At 38.9% G+C, this 15,749-nt stretch overlaps 1 protein-coding gene across 12 annotated transcripts in view; it reads right to left on the reverse strand.

The window, feature by feature from the left end:
• LOC117812061 (acylphosphatase-2-like) overlaps nucleotides 1-15,749 on the reverse strand; it is a 139,005-nt gene that overhangs the window by 65,424 nt on the left and 57,832 nt on the right. Inside the window, exon 5 of one of the 12 annotated variants that reach the window (XM_034682630.1) lies at nucleotides 10,679-11,140. The exons of the other annotated variants lie outside the window; for them this stretch is intronic. The gene's annotated coding sequence lies outside the window, so the exon portion shown is untranslated. Of the gene's footprint in view, nucleotides 1-10,678; nucleotides 11,141-15,749 lie in introns of those variants that run through there. 12 annotated transcript variants of the gene reach the window in all.

A 15,749-nucleotide genomic window follows, 5' to 3' on the forward strand; every position in this document is an offset into this window, starting at 1 on the left:
CTTCCAATGAATGCATAAATTACTTTACTCTCAAGTTGTTTGCTGATGTCTATCTTTTTTCCCATTTCAGCCAAGCGGCAACCTCCGGTCTAAAAATATGAGTCCAATGCGGAAGTGTTAAAAGCTGCAGTTCATCGAGGATCTGCTTGAGGCTGGCTCCGGAAGTACCGGAAGTCACATACACATGAATGGGAAAAAGACAATATTTGCAGCAGAAATAAACATGTTTACAGCCTGGTACAAAAGACGAGTGTAGTCTGGATAGCTCATTTCTCGATGTGCTCTCACTGTGAGGGGGGTGAATTTTTTTCTAAAGCAGCAATATCGAAGATATTGAGATTACGAGTCTTCCAGTGAGAGGCACAGCTGCCTGCAGGAACACTGCAGCTGTTGGCTAGAAGGTTCAAACTCCGCCTCTGTACGTCACACTGGCTCAACAGAGGCAATATGGCTGCCGCTGACGATTGGTCTCAAAACAGCTCTTTAGAAACAGATGGGTGACGTCACTGATACTACATTCATATTTTTTACAGTCTATGATTTCATCTCATTTTAAAGGTTTCTCAAAGTTTAGCAAAGGAAGCCACACTGTAGCTGAGTCATCATGCTATCAAAAGCAGATGATATGCGAGCTAGCTTGTAAAGTCAGTACTGGTAAGACTGGCCTTTCACGTGTGCATGTTTCTCAAACAACTGATGGTTACAGTTAAGAAACTTGGGCTAAAAAGTTGACTATAAACTAAAGTTTGGGTGATGCTCAAATCTTTAGCTCCAGCCAAAAAAGCAAACTGCATGTGTATGCTAAGTAGTGACAGAAAACCTCTCGTTTCCCTGCCAATGACAATAATTTGGCCATATATGGTTGGACGTGGGGATTTATTTCACTCCCTGGGTTTTAAGGGGAAAGTTACCACTACTGTAAATTCACTGTTTAACTTCCTTCAACATACAAAGAAAAACAACAACAAAGCCTTCAAATTTGTTGTCTCATTGTTAACGAACTGTTCAAGCCCTTAAACTTATTTTTGTTAATGAGCAACAGATCTACAAGTTTTGCCTACTCAAAGGACACATATTCATGTATTTATGAGCTTGTAAGTCTTAAACTTCAGATAAATATTAGCTAAAATAATTTTGAATTAGTCATAACTATTTTAGACCAAGCCTTTGGGGGTTGTAAAATATCTGGAAAACATTTTACAAAGAGAAATAGTAAAAAGGTAAAGAAGGCTTCTAAATTCTTGATCACAGCACAAGGCACAAGTCTTAAATGGCCAGCCGATTTGAAAGTAAAAGATGTAGGGTAAAATGTTAAGTGTAAAGTGAACGCAGTAAATGGAAATACCCAGTATCACAGTTTGAATTTTGTCAGAATATTATAGATATTGGTGTTTTTAGCAATTAAGTGGTGCTGCAACGTTTTGCGTGTGAAGTGTTCTCGAGTCAAGGACACAGAATCTAGTCTGACTCGACTTGGTCTTGAGCACGGATGACTCAGACTTGCACTCGGACTCAAGCATTGCCTGTACAAGAACTCAGGAGATTGAGAGGAGGACTGATTTCTTGCATAGACTGTTATATTGTTTTTGTTATATTTCTTATAGATGGCCCTCATAATTTATTCAGTCAAGAGCAAGGGCTGGCATGAGTGTTCATCTCCATGCACCTTTATATGCTTTGTTTTCAGCTACAGTTGCTGCCAGGATCCCAAAAGAGACACTACGAATCACATGTTTGGCCTTCGAAGATTTTATAGCAGTTACAATCAAGAGCAGTGGAACATGTTGGATAGTTTAGTTTATTTTAATATTCGTTGTGTCATGCAATGAAAAGGTGCCCAGCCCGTATGGACTTACAAGACACTACAAAAACAAAACAAAATAGGAGCAACAACATAAGAAGAAAAGAAAAAGAAGAAAGCAGTTACAATACTGCTCATGTCCAGTAATGACCTAAAGTAATTAAAAAGCATAGTGGTACACTTCAGACAGTTGACAGTGACAACAACTAAATCAGACATAAAGTGTGCTCCTACACTGCTGAGCAGCATTTAAAACAAACTGAGCAAACTGAAACACTACAAGTATATCTTCATCAGACATGTAAAAACAAATCAGGACAATTTTCTGACATTTTGTTGAAAAGAAGGCACCTGAGATCATGATATGATGGACAGTAGAACAATGAATACGTGAAAGAACAATTGAGAAAAAGACGATAGGCTCAAATTTTAACAGACATGGAATGGACCACGAAAATTAAGAGAGAAAACCAAGCTGACAGAAACACACACACAACCACACAAACGAGGACAGAGCCCTCATGCTGGTGAATTACAGCTAAAGAAAGGCATCCACAACACCCATGTCTCACATACATCGGGACAACGTGCATGTGTGTTGCAGTGAGTACGACTTGTTTACAGGCTTCCTTACCTGTTTCATTTGGGTCATTCTGCTCTTTAGCGTAAAGTTTCTACATTATTTATACTATTTAAATGATCTTAAGCTACAGACACCCTTTGCTTATATTAGAGAATTATATTTCAAGTAAATACAAACTAAGACTATGTCTCTCATAAACACTTCTGTTCTTTCTTTTAACATGATTATTTTTCTACTTAGCTTTTCGTACTCTGAAATATCAGAAGAAACAGAATGTTTTACAGACCTATGAATGAAGCTATAGAAATTAAAGGATCATGCTCATGTTAAAAAAAAAAGCTTTTCATTGTATTCATATCCCAAAATGAATCCACTGTGAATTTATTTAAGTTTATGGATTAAAAAAAAATGTATGAAATTATAGTTGTGGCCACATGGCACAAATTTAAGCTATGTATCAGCAGAACACAGGTGGCATATCAAACCTGGTCTAGCTGAAAGACCAACACATATATGATGTGAAGTGAACCTTTAATGTCACAGGAAAAATACTTGCACAATATTTCCACTTTTCTGCCTTTCAGCACAGAAAAATTAGATATCCTTTTTGATTTTGATCTTTGAATTTACTGTGAATAATTCATAGATGGCATTATTTTCATCATCTTTCATAATTAAAAAGTTTAGGGTAATTTTGTGAGGAGTGCCAGCTGCAGTTGCAGGAAGAAACCAACTCAAAAACACACTTTCAAAGAACTAATTACAAGAACGCTGGGGGCAGAGGTCACAGCATCCTTGACCTGCTTACAAAAAAGGAAGCTTAAAGGGAATTAGAGTTCAGACAGAGTTGAAATAGTTAAAACAAACTACAATCCCCTCCATTCAGATTGTCTCAGTAAATGCTGCCATCTGAGCAAAGCTGCTATTCAAACTGTTTCACTGCTCATTAGGAGCTGAATCTATTTTGATTAAATAAACGACATTCAGTGCTGAAACGCTGCCCACCAGTTTCAACCCTCTAACTCTAGATAAGGGTTTGAAGTAAATTATGATCAATTATAATTTGAAATTTCTAATAATGCAGTTTTAAAAGTGACAAATTAACTAATTAAACCAACTGAATAAAGCTTGGTCTACAATGTTCATTTTGTCAGAGCTGTTTGTTACACATACATGACAAAATAAAGGTGGAAACTAAATAAAATAAATTAAAAAAGACTGAATATTTACCATCTGCTTTGGACTGCTAAAATGAAACAATGTACAAGAGTAAGAAATGGTAAAATCAGTTCTTATTGATTCAATACAAAGCCTTCAAAAACCCAGAGCAGTGTAACTTCTGAAAAGGGAAAGGTAAGCCAATGTAGCTCTAGGGATACTATCACAGTGTATTTCAGCGGGTTACAACTGGTGTACATAATTTAGAGAAAGAATTCGAACATATCTTTGGTGAGTTAAGTTAAAAAACAGACCAGCTGGATGTTCTTTCACAGTTTAAAGTCCTGCCTTGTTTACTGTGAATACCCTGTAAACTCTCTGTGCTTAGAGAGACCTGTCATTAATCCACCGATGAGAGTGCACTTTCACAACAGGAGAAAGAAAACCTTTAGAAACCTTGAGCAGAACCAGGCTCATGGTGAACAGCCATCTGCCTCAACTGGACTGATCGAGAATAAACATGACACAAAAACACACTACCATCTTCTCCCTGCTCTGTTTCCCGTTTTCTGTTCAGGGTGTGCAACTTGAGAGATACCCTGGATAGAATTTCCTCAAATTACAACACCATCTCACAGGGCCATCACTTCCTGTATGTTACAATGGTACCAAAAAGTTCCAACCTCTATTAAAACCACATACACATCAATTCAAAAAAGACGATCTTTGCAGCATTAATAAACATGTTTACAGCCTGGTTAAAAAACGGCTTGGGTCTACATCGCTAATTTCTTTATCGGCACACACTGTGCGGGGTTGAATTGTTTTCTAACGTGACAGTTCAGAAGATATTAAGATTACAAGTTTTTGCCCAAATAAGGACATGACTGACTTGACCGACAGGCGAGAACACATAGCTGTTGGCTAGGCAGCACAAACCCTGCCTCTTATATGCCACACTTTTTTGGATTTTTTGGATTTCCAATATGCCTCCCGGCTATGATTGGCTTCAGAACAGCGCTCAGAAACAGATGGGTGACGTCACGGATACTACGTCCATTATTCATACAGTATGGTGTTAACTTCCTCTGTTTGCGCGAATGACTTGCTCAATTCGGACGTCAAAATCATGTTTACACAGGTGCCCAAGACGCAAATTTTCGCGATAAGGAAGGGGGTTTCCCACGGCACACTGGCCTGTTGTTATCAAACGAGCTTGCGGACGATGAATGGTGAAGCCAGTTATGCTTAAGGGGCAGACCTAAGTTCCTACTACAACCCATAGTTGAATTCAAGTGACAGAAAGTTTTTCACAACTCACCAGATAATCCTCCTCACTGTGTCCTCACAGTGAGCTCCTGTTTATTCCTGATCCCATAAAAAGTGGGTAGTGTCACAAAGTTTGTGAAAGCTGAACAAAGATAGAATCAAAGTGTCCCATTTATTCCAGATGAGGGAATCTCCGCTGGTCCAAACTTCACACCACACGTCACTGGGTGATCTGCACGCCTATTGGCTATCACGCCGCAATAGATTCGCTGGAGCTCAGATATTTCAACTCTCGTAAATTATTCGTGCATATGAACTTGCTTCATTCACGCTGCCAGACGACTACTCACGTCTATTCTCGTCTTTACATTGACTTTACATGTAATTCATTTGCGTGAATGATTTTATTCGCGTTTGGTATGAACACACCATTACAGGGACACTGCTATCTATGTTCAGAGTTAGATAAAGACATAATATACACTCATCAGCAGCCTTTAAAACTGTAATGTATTACGTCTTATTACCCAGCTCTCTTACTTATCTTCCGGTTGTGTAAGATGATTGATTCTGATTGGTCAACACCCCTTGACAATCCCTTGACGACGGTTATTGACTTCCACCGACATGAACAACACCAGTGGCAAACTGATCACACATCATGTCAAATCGATCCACAGAAAAGAGTTCTGGCACATTTTCTTTCTGATTGTCGACACCACAGACTGTAAGGTGAAGTAAAACCGTTAGTTTCTTTTCGCATCTAAACAATGTGGCTAAAGGGTTAGTTCCGGTTAGCAAGCTAAATCGGCAGGACACGGATGTTTTCATATTGGATCCTGTCCAGCAATATTAGCAAATCGACCAAAACAGGCAGATAAGAATCCATCGCCATGGAATATACAGACTGTCTTTTAAAATCTGTACACATAAATCATTTTAGATCAATAAATTAATCTGTTGTTTATATGTGTTTGTATCTTAAGTTATTAGCAGGGCAATAAGCAGGATAATGTATGGTTGTTTGGTCACCTTCTGTCAGGATTTTATTTCCCATCACTACCTGCTAACCATACATTATCCCTTACTTAGTGGCTAATTAGAAGTAATGAGTTTACAAGTAATTGGTTAATGATTACATTATGTGTGTGTTACTGGCACAGAAATAAACACAGTCGTGGTCGGCTGCTAGAAATAGAAGAGCTTACACACTCAGATCGATTGCACTTCAGGTGTTGTTTTTTGCTGTTAATTTTCACCTGTCCCTTGTCAGATTAACTTTTGCTTCAAAGCAAGTGTTCACATCACTTTATCAGTGTGGGTGAGTCTCACACCTCTACCTTCTCTATCAACCTTAATATTCTCCATGTCAAAAAAAAAACATGGGATGGGCATTTCAAGCCAAAATACTATTCCATAATCATTGGCATCCATTCGACGAGGAGTGTTTTAGCAAAATGTCAGCAACAATCTCCATTCAATATAGAAGCCAAAAGACACAGGTCATATAACCCTTCAACCCAACTGGGGGATAGTGTAGTGGAATGTAAGAGTAGAGGTATCAACAAAGAAGTGGAGCTGTTACTGAAGTTACAGCAAGCATTCATCGAGGTGACAGATCAAGTCTGATTAAGGAAGTGAATATGTGGGTTCCTGACATTGCTTACAAAAACTCTGCCTTCACCCATACTCACTTAAAAGTGGTTCAGAAGTTTTAAGACTAAAACACGGACAGTTGTGTGTTTCATAATTGTCAGCTTCAGGGTCTGAGAAGGCGGGACGGCAGGTGTCTCAAAATTAAAAACAGATTAGTTCACACATGGTCAGATAGATGATGTCTTCAAGCTGGGCTTTTGGGTCTTAAACTGTGATATGGAGCTGAAAAGGGTTAAAAATGGTCAACAAAAACATTGAAATCAAATAATTGGATTTATTATTGATGACTTGTTTTTCTCAGTATAAATTATAAGATATAAGAAAATGAAGGTCCACTGAACTACCTCTAAAACTTGAGATACCGAGCATGGAAGAAACCGGCATTATATCAGCTTTAGCTCTGCTGCTTGTTGAGCTCAGCGTTATAAAAACATCCCTCACATTTCTCTCTGATCTGACACAACAGACCCTCAGCCTGAACACACTCAGGTTTGGCGTCCACCGTGTGTCCCCTCTTAATGCCTGATTCTCTTTTGTCTGCCATCTTGTCAGGTATTTCCGGCTGTACTCTGTTTGATAGCGCCGGTTTCAGAGATCAAAACATGTGCCTGCAGACATCGTCTCCACTGCTTCCTCAACACTCAGCAGTTCACGCCTGACTGAGCCGGAGAGGCCTTCAGGATTGACACACACACACAGAGACACACAGAGACACACACATAGACTTCAACAGAAGTCCCCTATAGAGGTTTTGGGATTTGAGCTGCATGACACTCGCATGGAATCAGATGTCTTTATGTGATGTACAGATAAGATAGAGATGGAAGGTGTTGTGGTTAAGAATGACCTGCGTTTACAGAGGTATTTAAACTAACAACTTTGAGCAGACTAACCTGAAGAGAAGTAATTTCCCCATAGGACTACACAGGCAGCCAATACTGCCTTTTTCAAAGTTGCCAGCTGAAGCATTTCTAAGACTTGTTGAGCCAATCAGTCATTTAGACCCTCAAATTTATTTGGAAAAAAAAAGCCTGTGGTTCAAAACTTTTGAATGGTCGGGTATGGCCCAGTAGTTAAAATCATGCGCCCCATGCACAGAGGCTACAATCCTTGAAGCTGGCATTCTGGATTCGACTCCAACCTGAGGTCTTCCCCCACTCTCTCTCTTCCCAGTTTCATGCTCTGTCCACAGTCCTATATCTACGTAGAGTAAAGACATACAAGCCCAAAAATTAAAGCTTGAAAATTAAAATATAAAATTTTGGATGCCCTTCAGAAAAAGGTTTCAGTCCCTCAGTCCTTATATTTACTACAAGTCTCTGGTATGATTTGACATTGACTGAAATGTTTTGTGAGAAATCTACCAGAATTTTTTCAGTACTGTTGAAATGTGTTTGGTGTTCTCAGATAGATTCCAGTCGTAAACCTGGATCAATCCTGTAATGCCTGAACAAATAAGATAATTTTGGGCTGAAAGTTTTTCCACACATTTTCTCTTGCTCACATTTGCTTTCCATAAAGTCGGGTCCTGCAGAACCAGGAGCTGTTGAAGTTCTATTTTCCCTTCGAATTAAGCTCAAATAAGCATCATGCTGTGTACGTACAGTGTGACAAAATAGTTGTACCAATTCCTGCTTTGATTGAACGTTAAAGGGTATTACGTTAGGGTTTTTGTGCACAATGTTCAGAGATCATCAGGTGGTTTGGCACATAAAGTGTCCCCTTCAGGAATCTGTATACCTGTCATATTGTTTGTAATGAGTGTCTGGTCTGATAGTGTAATAAATGCATTGAGATTACATGTTGTTACATTCTATATTTCAGTATTAAAGTTGGTGTTGATGGTGTGTGTACAGGGCCATGATGATGATGACCGCGCTGTGTGAAGAAAATTGCAAAAAGTCAGACATGGTTGCAAACTTTGGTGTCTGGTTTCTGTCACACTTGGTTTCATTTAACTCACCACACAACTTGCCTGATGAGACAGAAACACTTTGATACACACAGCACACCAAACACTCGTCCACATTGTGCATAATGCCATAATTTGAAATTAAATCATGTTTTTCATCTTTGTATGTTCATGTTTTTTGTCCTTTAAAACCCTTAAGGACACATCAAAGGTTTTTGTCTTTTGGAGCTGTCCATCCAGATTTCGGACAAACGGAACAATGCGCTCTGCCGGTTTCTGCAGGTTTAGCGTGCGCCACACCCTTCAAAGTCTCAGGCACCAGCGTAAGTTTTTAGTAACCTTCTGCATGTTTACAAGTCAGATTTTCCTCTCTATATTCATCTACCACAGAAGACGTGAAAGCCCCAAACTCTAGCTTCAGGAAGGTAACAGATGGCAGATGTTCAGGCACAAATGTTTCCCTTCTGTATGCCGAGGTGTAATGAGTAAGCTGCTGGTTTTTGAGGTGTGTTATTCTGGTCCTCTGCTGTTTGAGCCTCTGTGTTAAGTGGTGTCTAATCTGCTGCATAGCTGAAGTTTAAAGGGCAGCTGACCCGTGTGCTGCTAAACAAAGTCCTTCACAGGTCATTAGCACCGACTTCCAGGCTGTTAATCCCGGCCTGCACAGCTCCGCGCTCCGACCAATTTGTGGAAAAGATACGGAGCAAGTGCTCTCCTCGAGGGGCAAGAAAAGTCTGGGTTATGATCAGGGGGGAAAAAAAGATTTAATTTAACACTATATTTAAATAAAAACATTACGTCATCTTTGAAACATGGTTCAACAAACTTCATAGTTTTGTCTCATTTCTGACCGATGATTATGTTACTTCAAGGTTTAAGAATATGTTCCTTTTCTCCCTTAATTTTAAAATCAATGTTTGCAATTATGATTGTAATTTACAGCTTAAAACTGTGATGTAGGACGGGGAAAAAAATCCTGTTTTCTTTATTTGATTTATTACCAATAAAATATTTTGTATGTATTTGTTTGTGTCGTCCTTCAAAAGACACCACACCACATTTCTCGGTTGTACAAAATTTGAGGGGATCGAGCTTCAACAACGGCCAACTTTATATAACATTCTAACTCACCCAAGCTTTCTAAAAGTCAGAAGGTTTTCTTAATAAATGTATTTAGTGTATGAGTGAATAAAGTATATGAAATACTGTTTTAATTCCTGTTCACATAAAGTAAATCTAAAAAGCTCCGTATAAAGAACATTCATAATGTATAAAAAACATATGCTGTCTAAGATCGGTCATGTTTTTTCTAGTGTGCTTAAATAATGTGCCTAAACTTTGACAGCAGCAGCTTTAATCTTCAAGATACTTTCTGGGATGAAGAGTTTTCATGTAAACATGTCATCACTCTGTAAAATATAAATCGAAGCATATAATTATAAAACCTGACTCTACCTTAAGACATTGAAGTGATGATCACATAAACTCATTCATGAATTAGTAACATTATATGATGATAGAACAAATATAGAAAAACAAAAACCTCTATTTTTGAACTTTCATTACTTTTTGTCATGACTCCTGTTTTTTTTTTTTTACTTCAGTACTGTTTGGATAACTGATATTTTACTTCTAATGGAATTCCATAATTATTTTGTACTGTGTTTTTGCAACTTAAATTATAAGTGAAATAAAATAAGAGTATTCTTCTTCCACCTGTGTGTGTGTGTGTGTTTGATGATTGCTTTACATTATAGTTGATGTTTTCTGAATTTTTCCTGCTGCTCTGCAGGAATATTTCTAATGAATGAAGATTGTAACGTTTTAATTTCTGTGTTAATATGTCACCTCATTAGTTACGGAGCAACATGCTGCAGGACCACAGCTCTAACCAGGCAGCCAGCTGGCTTTGGTGCATCTATGGAAGTGCTGAGTGATGTTGGCCCTCTCTAATCACAGAGATGAAAGAAATAAAATAAAAAAAATCTAGAGCCTCAGACGCAGAGCTTCTCCCCGTTTGTTCACACTCCTGAACTTCAGGCACTTTGTTTCAAATGCCGGATTAATCCAAATTATTCAGCTGTTGAAGCTGCACAGAAAATAAAATCATATCACTCCAGTCACTGCTGGTGAAAAGACAAAGGCTGCAATGTTTGAGTTTGGAATCAAACTAAAAAAAAACACACTAAAGCTGTATGAGCTGGGTTTTCTGCTGCTCTAAGTACATAGTCTTGATTCTAGCTGCAGGCTGTTTAAGGAGAAAAAACAGAGGCAGCAGTATTCTACATCTGTGCATTTATTTATATCACATGTATGACGTCAGAGATCCTTCAGTGTGTAAGAGCGTATTTAGTTTATGTGTTTTTAAAACTATAAAACAGATTTTTCTTAGTGTGTTACAAGCCACATGGGGTCTACATCTGAAGAGGAAAAATACATACTCCCAAAGTTTAGCAAAAATAAGACAATTACCTGGAGTGAACAACTGTGGATGAGGAAATGAAAAAAAAAAGAACAGTAATGCTCTTTGTTTGCAGGGACTGTTTAGCTGTTTCAAACTGATGGCAAAACAGTGAATTGGCATGTTTAAACTGTGACAGACAGACGAATAGACAGGCAGACGGGCAGACAGACGTTCACAGCGTGTCACATCATGTAATCTGCATGTTGTTGTTTATGATTGACGTCTGCAGAGCTGTGGTCACCCAGAGGAACATTTTAAAGATGTGAAGTCTCAGAGGACGACAGCAGCAAATCACTGCTGGGAGAGAGAAGAAGGAAGGAGGAGAAAGAATGTGAAGGTAAGAAGATGATTTCATTGTCCCCATGTAAATTACCTGCTGAATAGCTGAGGGCATGTTCAGGTAATGCGAGTGGGGTCTTCTTCCTCATTTTAGCCTCGTGTCTTGTGTCTTAACTTTGTCTTTCATTTATTCAAAGTCATCATCAAGATGTGGGTGAAGTAAAACATGTTTTAAGTCTTTGTTATTTTCTATTGTTTCAGTGAATGTTCAAAAACATTGTTACTCTGCAGAGTAGATCTACTGGAGGAAAAACTCTACAGCGTTCTTAACCAAATAGAGAAATTTCCACTTAACCCAGCAGAGCAGTTTATCATTTTAAGTATTGAAAAGCATCAACCTGGGTGAATATTTTCTGAGTGTGCAAATCTTACTGCTACATGAGCAAAATATTCTGATACACTTCTCAAACTGGTCTAACAAAGAGCAGCCGGAGAGAAAGAAAAACACAGAGTTTTGAAGGAAAGATATTCAGCTATTTTTAACCCTTAACAACCCAGAGAGGATGAAGTCATTGAAGCAGGACAGTAAGTGATGGATGATTCACTGCAACTGACTCTGATTTCCCTATTTCAAACAATTTGTCAGGATAACAGTAATTTCCCACCGTGATGACAGTCAGTGAATGCAGCATGGTATTGTGGCAATATCAGCAGTATTAGATAATCATCAGGCCATCATTCACCTCTTATTTAATTCATGTCCATCATGATTGAGGCAGAACAAAGCCTGAATTATGCCAGATGTATTTGTGAGATTTGAAAACAATTTTTTTTTATGCAAGTGTTTTTGTGAATTTATCTCAGAGCCTACCAAGAATACGTCCATAGTTTTTCAGTTGTTTTTTGTTTGATAATCAAAGGTTTGAAAGAGATTTTTAAAAGACACCCAAACTACTTTTACACTAAAATTTTAATATTTACCTTAAAAAGTGCTCAACAAAAAACAATCGTCCAACGCCTTCAAATCCTTCAAATCAGCCAAATGCTAATTCTAACCTTTTCCTCTAGTGACCAGTAAATTTATATAAAACACTCCCCCTCCTTCATGTTTGTTGTTGTTTGTGTGTTTGCTGTTTATATGGGAGGAGCCTGACGCTTCACATACTGTGGAAATGGTGTCAGTCCTTTAGAGGAGCTTTTAAAAAAAGAAAATAGTTCTAAAATAAAATTATAGTAATGTTCCACGATGTGTTGTTAAAGTTATACATATTTTTTATCAAACACTGAATATCAAACCTTGCAGAAATCGTATCAAATTCATTTAATTCTTTTTCATGTATCTAAAAGATCCTTGAAAGAATGTTAAAATGAAAATTAATTAATATTACCGTCATAGTAACATTACTGTTCTTTCTAATTTAACATTTTTGTAGACCCTTTTACGTTGGGCATTAATGTATATGAATATGTTCATCCTCTTGTGTTCATTCATTGTTTTTTCTGTCAATACATCGAGTGAGATATATAAATAACCCCCTTTTTTGGAGTTGACGCTGTTTGTCGTGGTTGTGTGTTATTTTAAAAAAAATTGTAAGACAAATAATTTGAAAAATATTTAAAATATTGAATCTTATTTTCACAAATAACAAATATTTATTTCAGGATTTGATTGAATATGCTCAAATGCTTTGAAATAACTCGACAATTTCATGTCGCAGTTTAAAAAACTGAACATGTTAATATCTCTGAATTGAAAACATTAATTCAGCTTGCAAAATAAAATAGAAAACGCCCTCGAAGTCTGAAAATCGTGTTGTCAAAGCTTGTTTCTCTGTTTTCATAAAGGAATAGTTCAATAAATTATCTGTATTTAAATACAAATAAATAATACAAAAAATAAAGACATTTGTTTGAAGAAAAAAAAACAGGAGCAATGTAGGGCAACACAAACTCCTCTCCATGACACTACACACACACACCTGCATATATGTACACACACTTGCACACATTCTTTGAGTTCTGCCAGAGATCAAAACACATTAATGTGTGAAAACTATGGGGACATGCATTAAACATTTTCACGCTGCTTAATTTGAATTTTAATGAAGCACTTTCAAAACAACGTGCAGAAATGCGTTTCATAGAAGGCCAAATGTTGTTGTTTTTTTAAAAGATGCTTTGTAATATTAGCGTCTGTGCATCGAGTAGAAAATCAGAGACTGTTTCACACCTGATAGTATCTAGTTGTTTTGTTAAAATTTGCTTATAGAAGCACGAGGTGAAGGAGAAAATCAAATAACTCTAATTTTAAATGTACTATTGATCTCCATTTTAAGTGGTTTAGAAATTTAAAATCGTCAACTGTAACTGCCAATAATCTCTTAATGTATGCAAACATGCTGAAAATACAGCCAGGATTCCTTCAATCTCTGAATGTGATTGTGCAAATCTCCCTTAATTTGAAGGATTACAGGTCAGGTGGTTTAAATCAACCTTAAAATAATTTAATCTGTAACATTGAAGGCTGCACTTAGATCTAGTTAAAGATCCGTTTGGTTGTGTCATCCACTTAGTCACTAATTTCTTGTTTATTGCACCTTGAGGTAAAAATTAAAGTTTAAAGGGTTTATAAGGTGAATATTAACATCTTGTGTTTCCTGAAGCAAACAGATTCAATAATTGTTTGTAGCACTCTGTTCCAGTTATGGCACAACAGATTGTTTCTGATGCAATTATGTTTGAGCGGGCCCTTCTGCTACGCTCGTGCTTTTATTTTTTAAAATTGGACTTAGTTAAGTCAATTGAGCAGTGGCTCGATGTATTTTGGCAGCATTTGGTGGCCTTGAACTCTCTGCGGTCTGTTTTAAAGCCATGGGCTTCAGCCGCACTCCAAATGCAGCAAAACTGTGCTACAGTATTTTCAAACAAACAACGCAGGAAATGAAAAAAAAAAAAAAAGAAGAGCTCTGACCCGGGCTGGCTGCGGCGCCCGGTGCTCGCTCCCACCCCGCCCCCTGGTGAAGATCGCGTGCAGAATCCAGGAAACTCAGAGCGTGCTGAGGGAGCGCTCACTGCTGCACACCCAGGCGACGTGACCTTCCCTTCGCCAGCGATGTGGGGGCAGCCCAACTCACTGAGCATGCCCAGTAGTTTCCGCAGCGTTTCGTGACAACACTAATAGTCTGCATGGATCACTGGCACGCAGAGTCACTTCTAATTAGAATTATCTCAGTCTTCCACCAGGGTTCCATGTTTTTTTTCCCTTCCGTAGAGCGCCGCATTCTTAGTGGTCGGCCGAGGTGCCAGTTGCCATGCTGACTCCGCCCCTTTTCCCTCATCGTCGACTTCCCATGCTCTACCTCGGTCAGAGGGCCGGCCTCCGATCCATCTCCTAACCCTCCCCCCTGTTTCTACACACAGAACCAGAAAATAAAGGGGGGAGGAAGGGGGACATCCCCAAACCCGCTCTTCATCCTCACCTCGCGGCTTCACGCTCTATTATGTATGCATGCTTTCATTTCTGCTGCGTGAGTTGTATGTTCTCACTGTTTTCCTTCCTACCTTTCATCCATCCTTCTTCCACTTCCAACCTACAACCATCTGCTATGAGCACCTTCTACAGTAACAGTGTGGTACGGTCACAGTCCAACGCCTTCCCTCCTGCTCCTGAGACCTTCGCCATTTTAAGCCTACTGGGTTTTGGCCGCGGAGCCAAGCTACTGTGGTGGGAATTGGGGGAGGGTTAAATTAAAGGGGGGAGGTGGAAAGCGATGGATGTCACCCAACCAGCTCTGATCCTAGCTGGTACGTCAATTACATCCAGTAATTGACTGTATTTACGAGAGGAAGGAAATCATTTAGCCTATGCCATTTAGCCATCGCGTTCGCTAAATTACCAGAAGAGTTGAAGAAAAACTCTTTTGTGTCTTTAAATCCTCTTTTGTTTGTTCTTTTTGTTCTCATTTGATCTGCGTTTCTGTCACCTACACTCTCCTCTGAAGCGACCTGAAGCCAGCGTGAAGGCACAAAGAGCTTGAACCTCCAGGTCTCTGGCTTTACAAACAGAAGGTCAAAGGTCAGAGCCTGGCTGTAGGTGCAGGGGATCCCTGTGCTCAAGTCTCAGTCACCAGGCTACAAATACAGACAAGATGAGACATAAAAACGAACACTGAAAGGAAAGATCTAGAAAGATAAGTCTTTAAATCAGATGATGTGGAGCAACTATTGGCTGTGCTCAGATTTAGACCACAACTCAGAAAATAATAGGCAGTTGGAGAGGTTTGGCAGACTCTCTGAACCGTACAAAAGATAAAGAGGGCAGGAAGAGTTCAGGAGGGAAGGTGAGACCGGATTTAAACTGTACGTCGGCAGACACACAGACAGGCTGGACAGGCTGCTACAACTCAGATGGACAAACAGGGAGGAGGAAAGAGACAGAAACGAGAAGAAAATATCAAGCCAAACAGACGGACAGTCAGTCACACAGACGGAGAGACAGACAGGTGTTGGAGCTGATTGGACTGGTAGAGAAAGACAGCGGTATTGAAACAGGCAGGCAGACAGACAGACTGCCACAGAGTTAGAAAAACAAACCTTGAGACACCGGCGTAAAGAGCCACCAAACAGT

Source organism: Notolabrus celidotus, chromosome 4, assembly GCF_009762535.1.
Source record: "Notolabrus celidotus isolate fNotCel1 chromosome 4, fNotCel1.pri, whole genome shotgun sequence".
Lineage (NCBI taxonomy): Eukaryota > Metazoa > Chordata > Actinopteri > Labriformes > Labridae > Notolabrus > Notolabrus celidotus.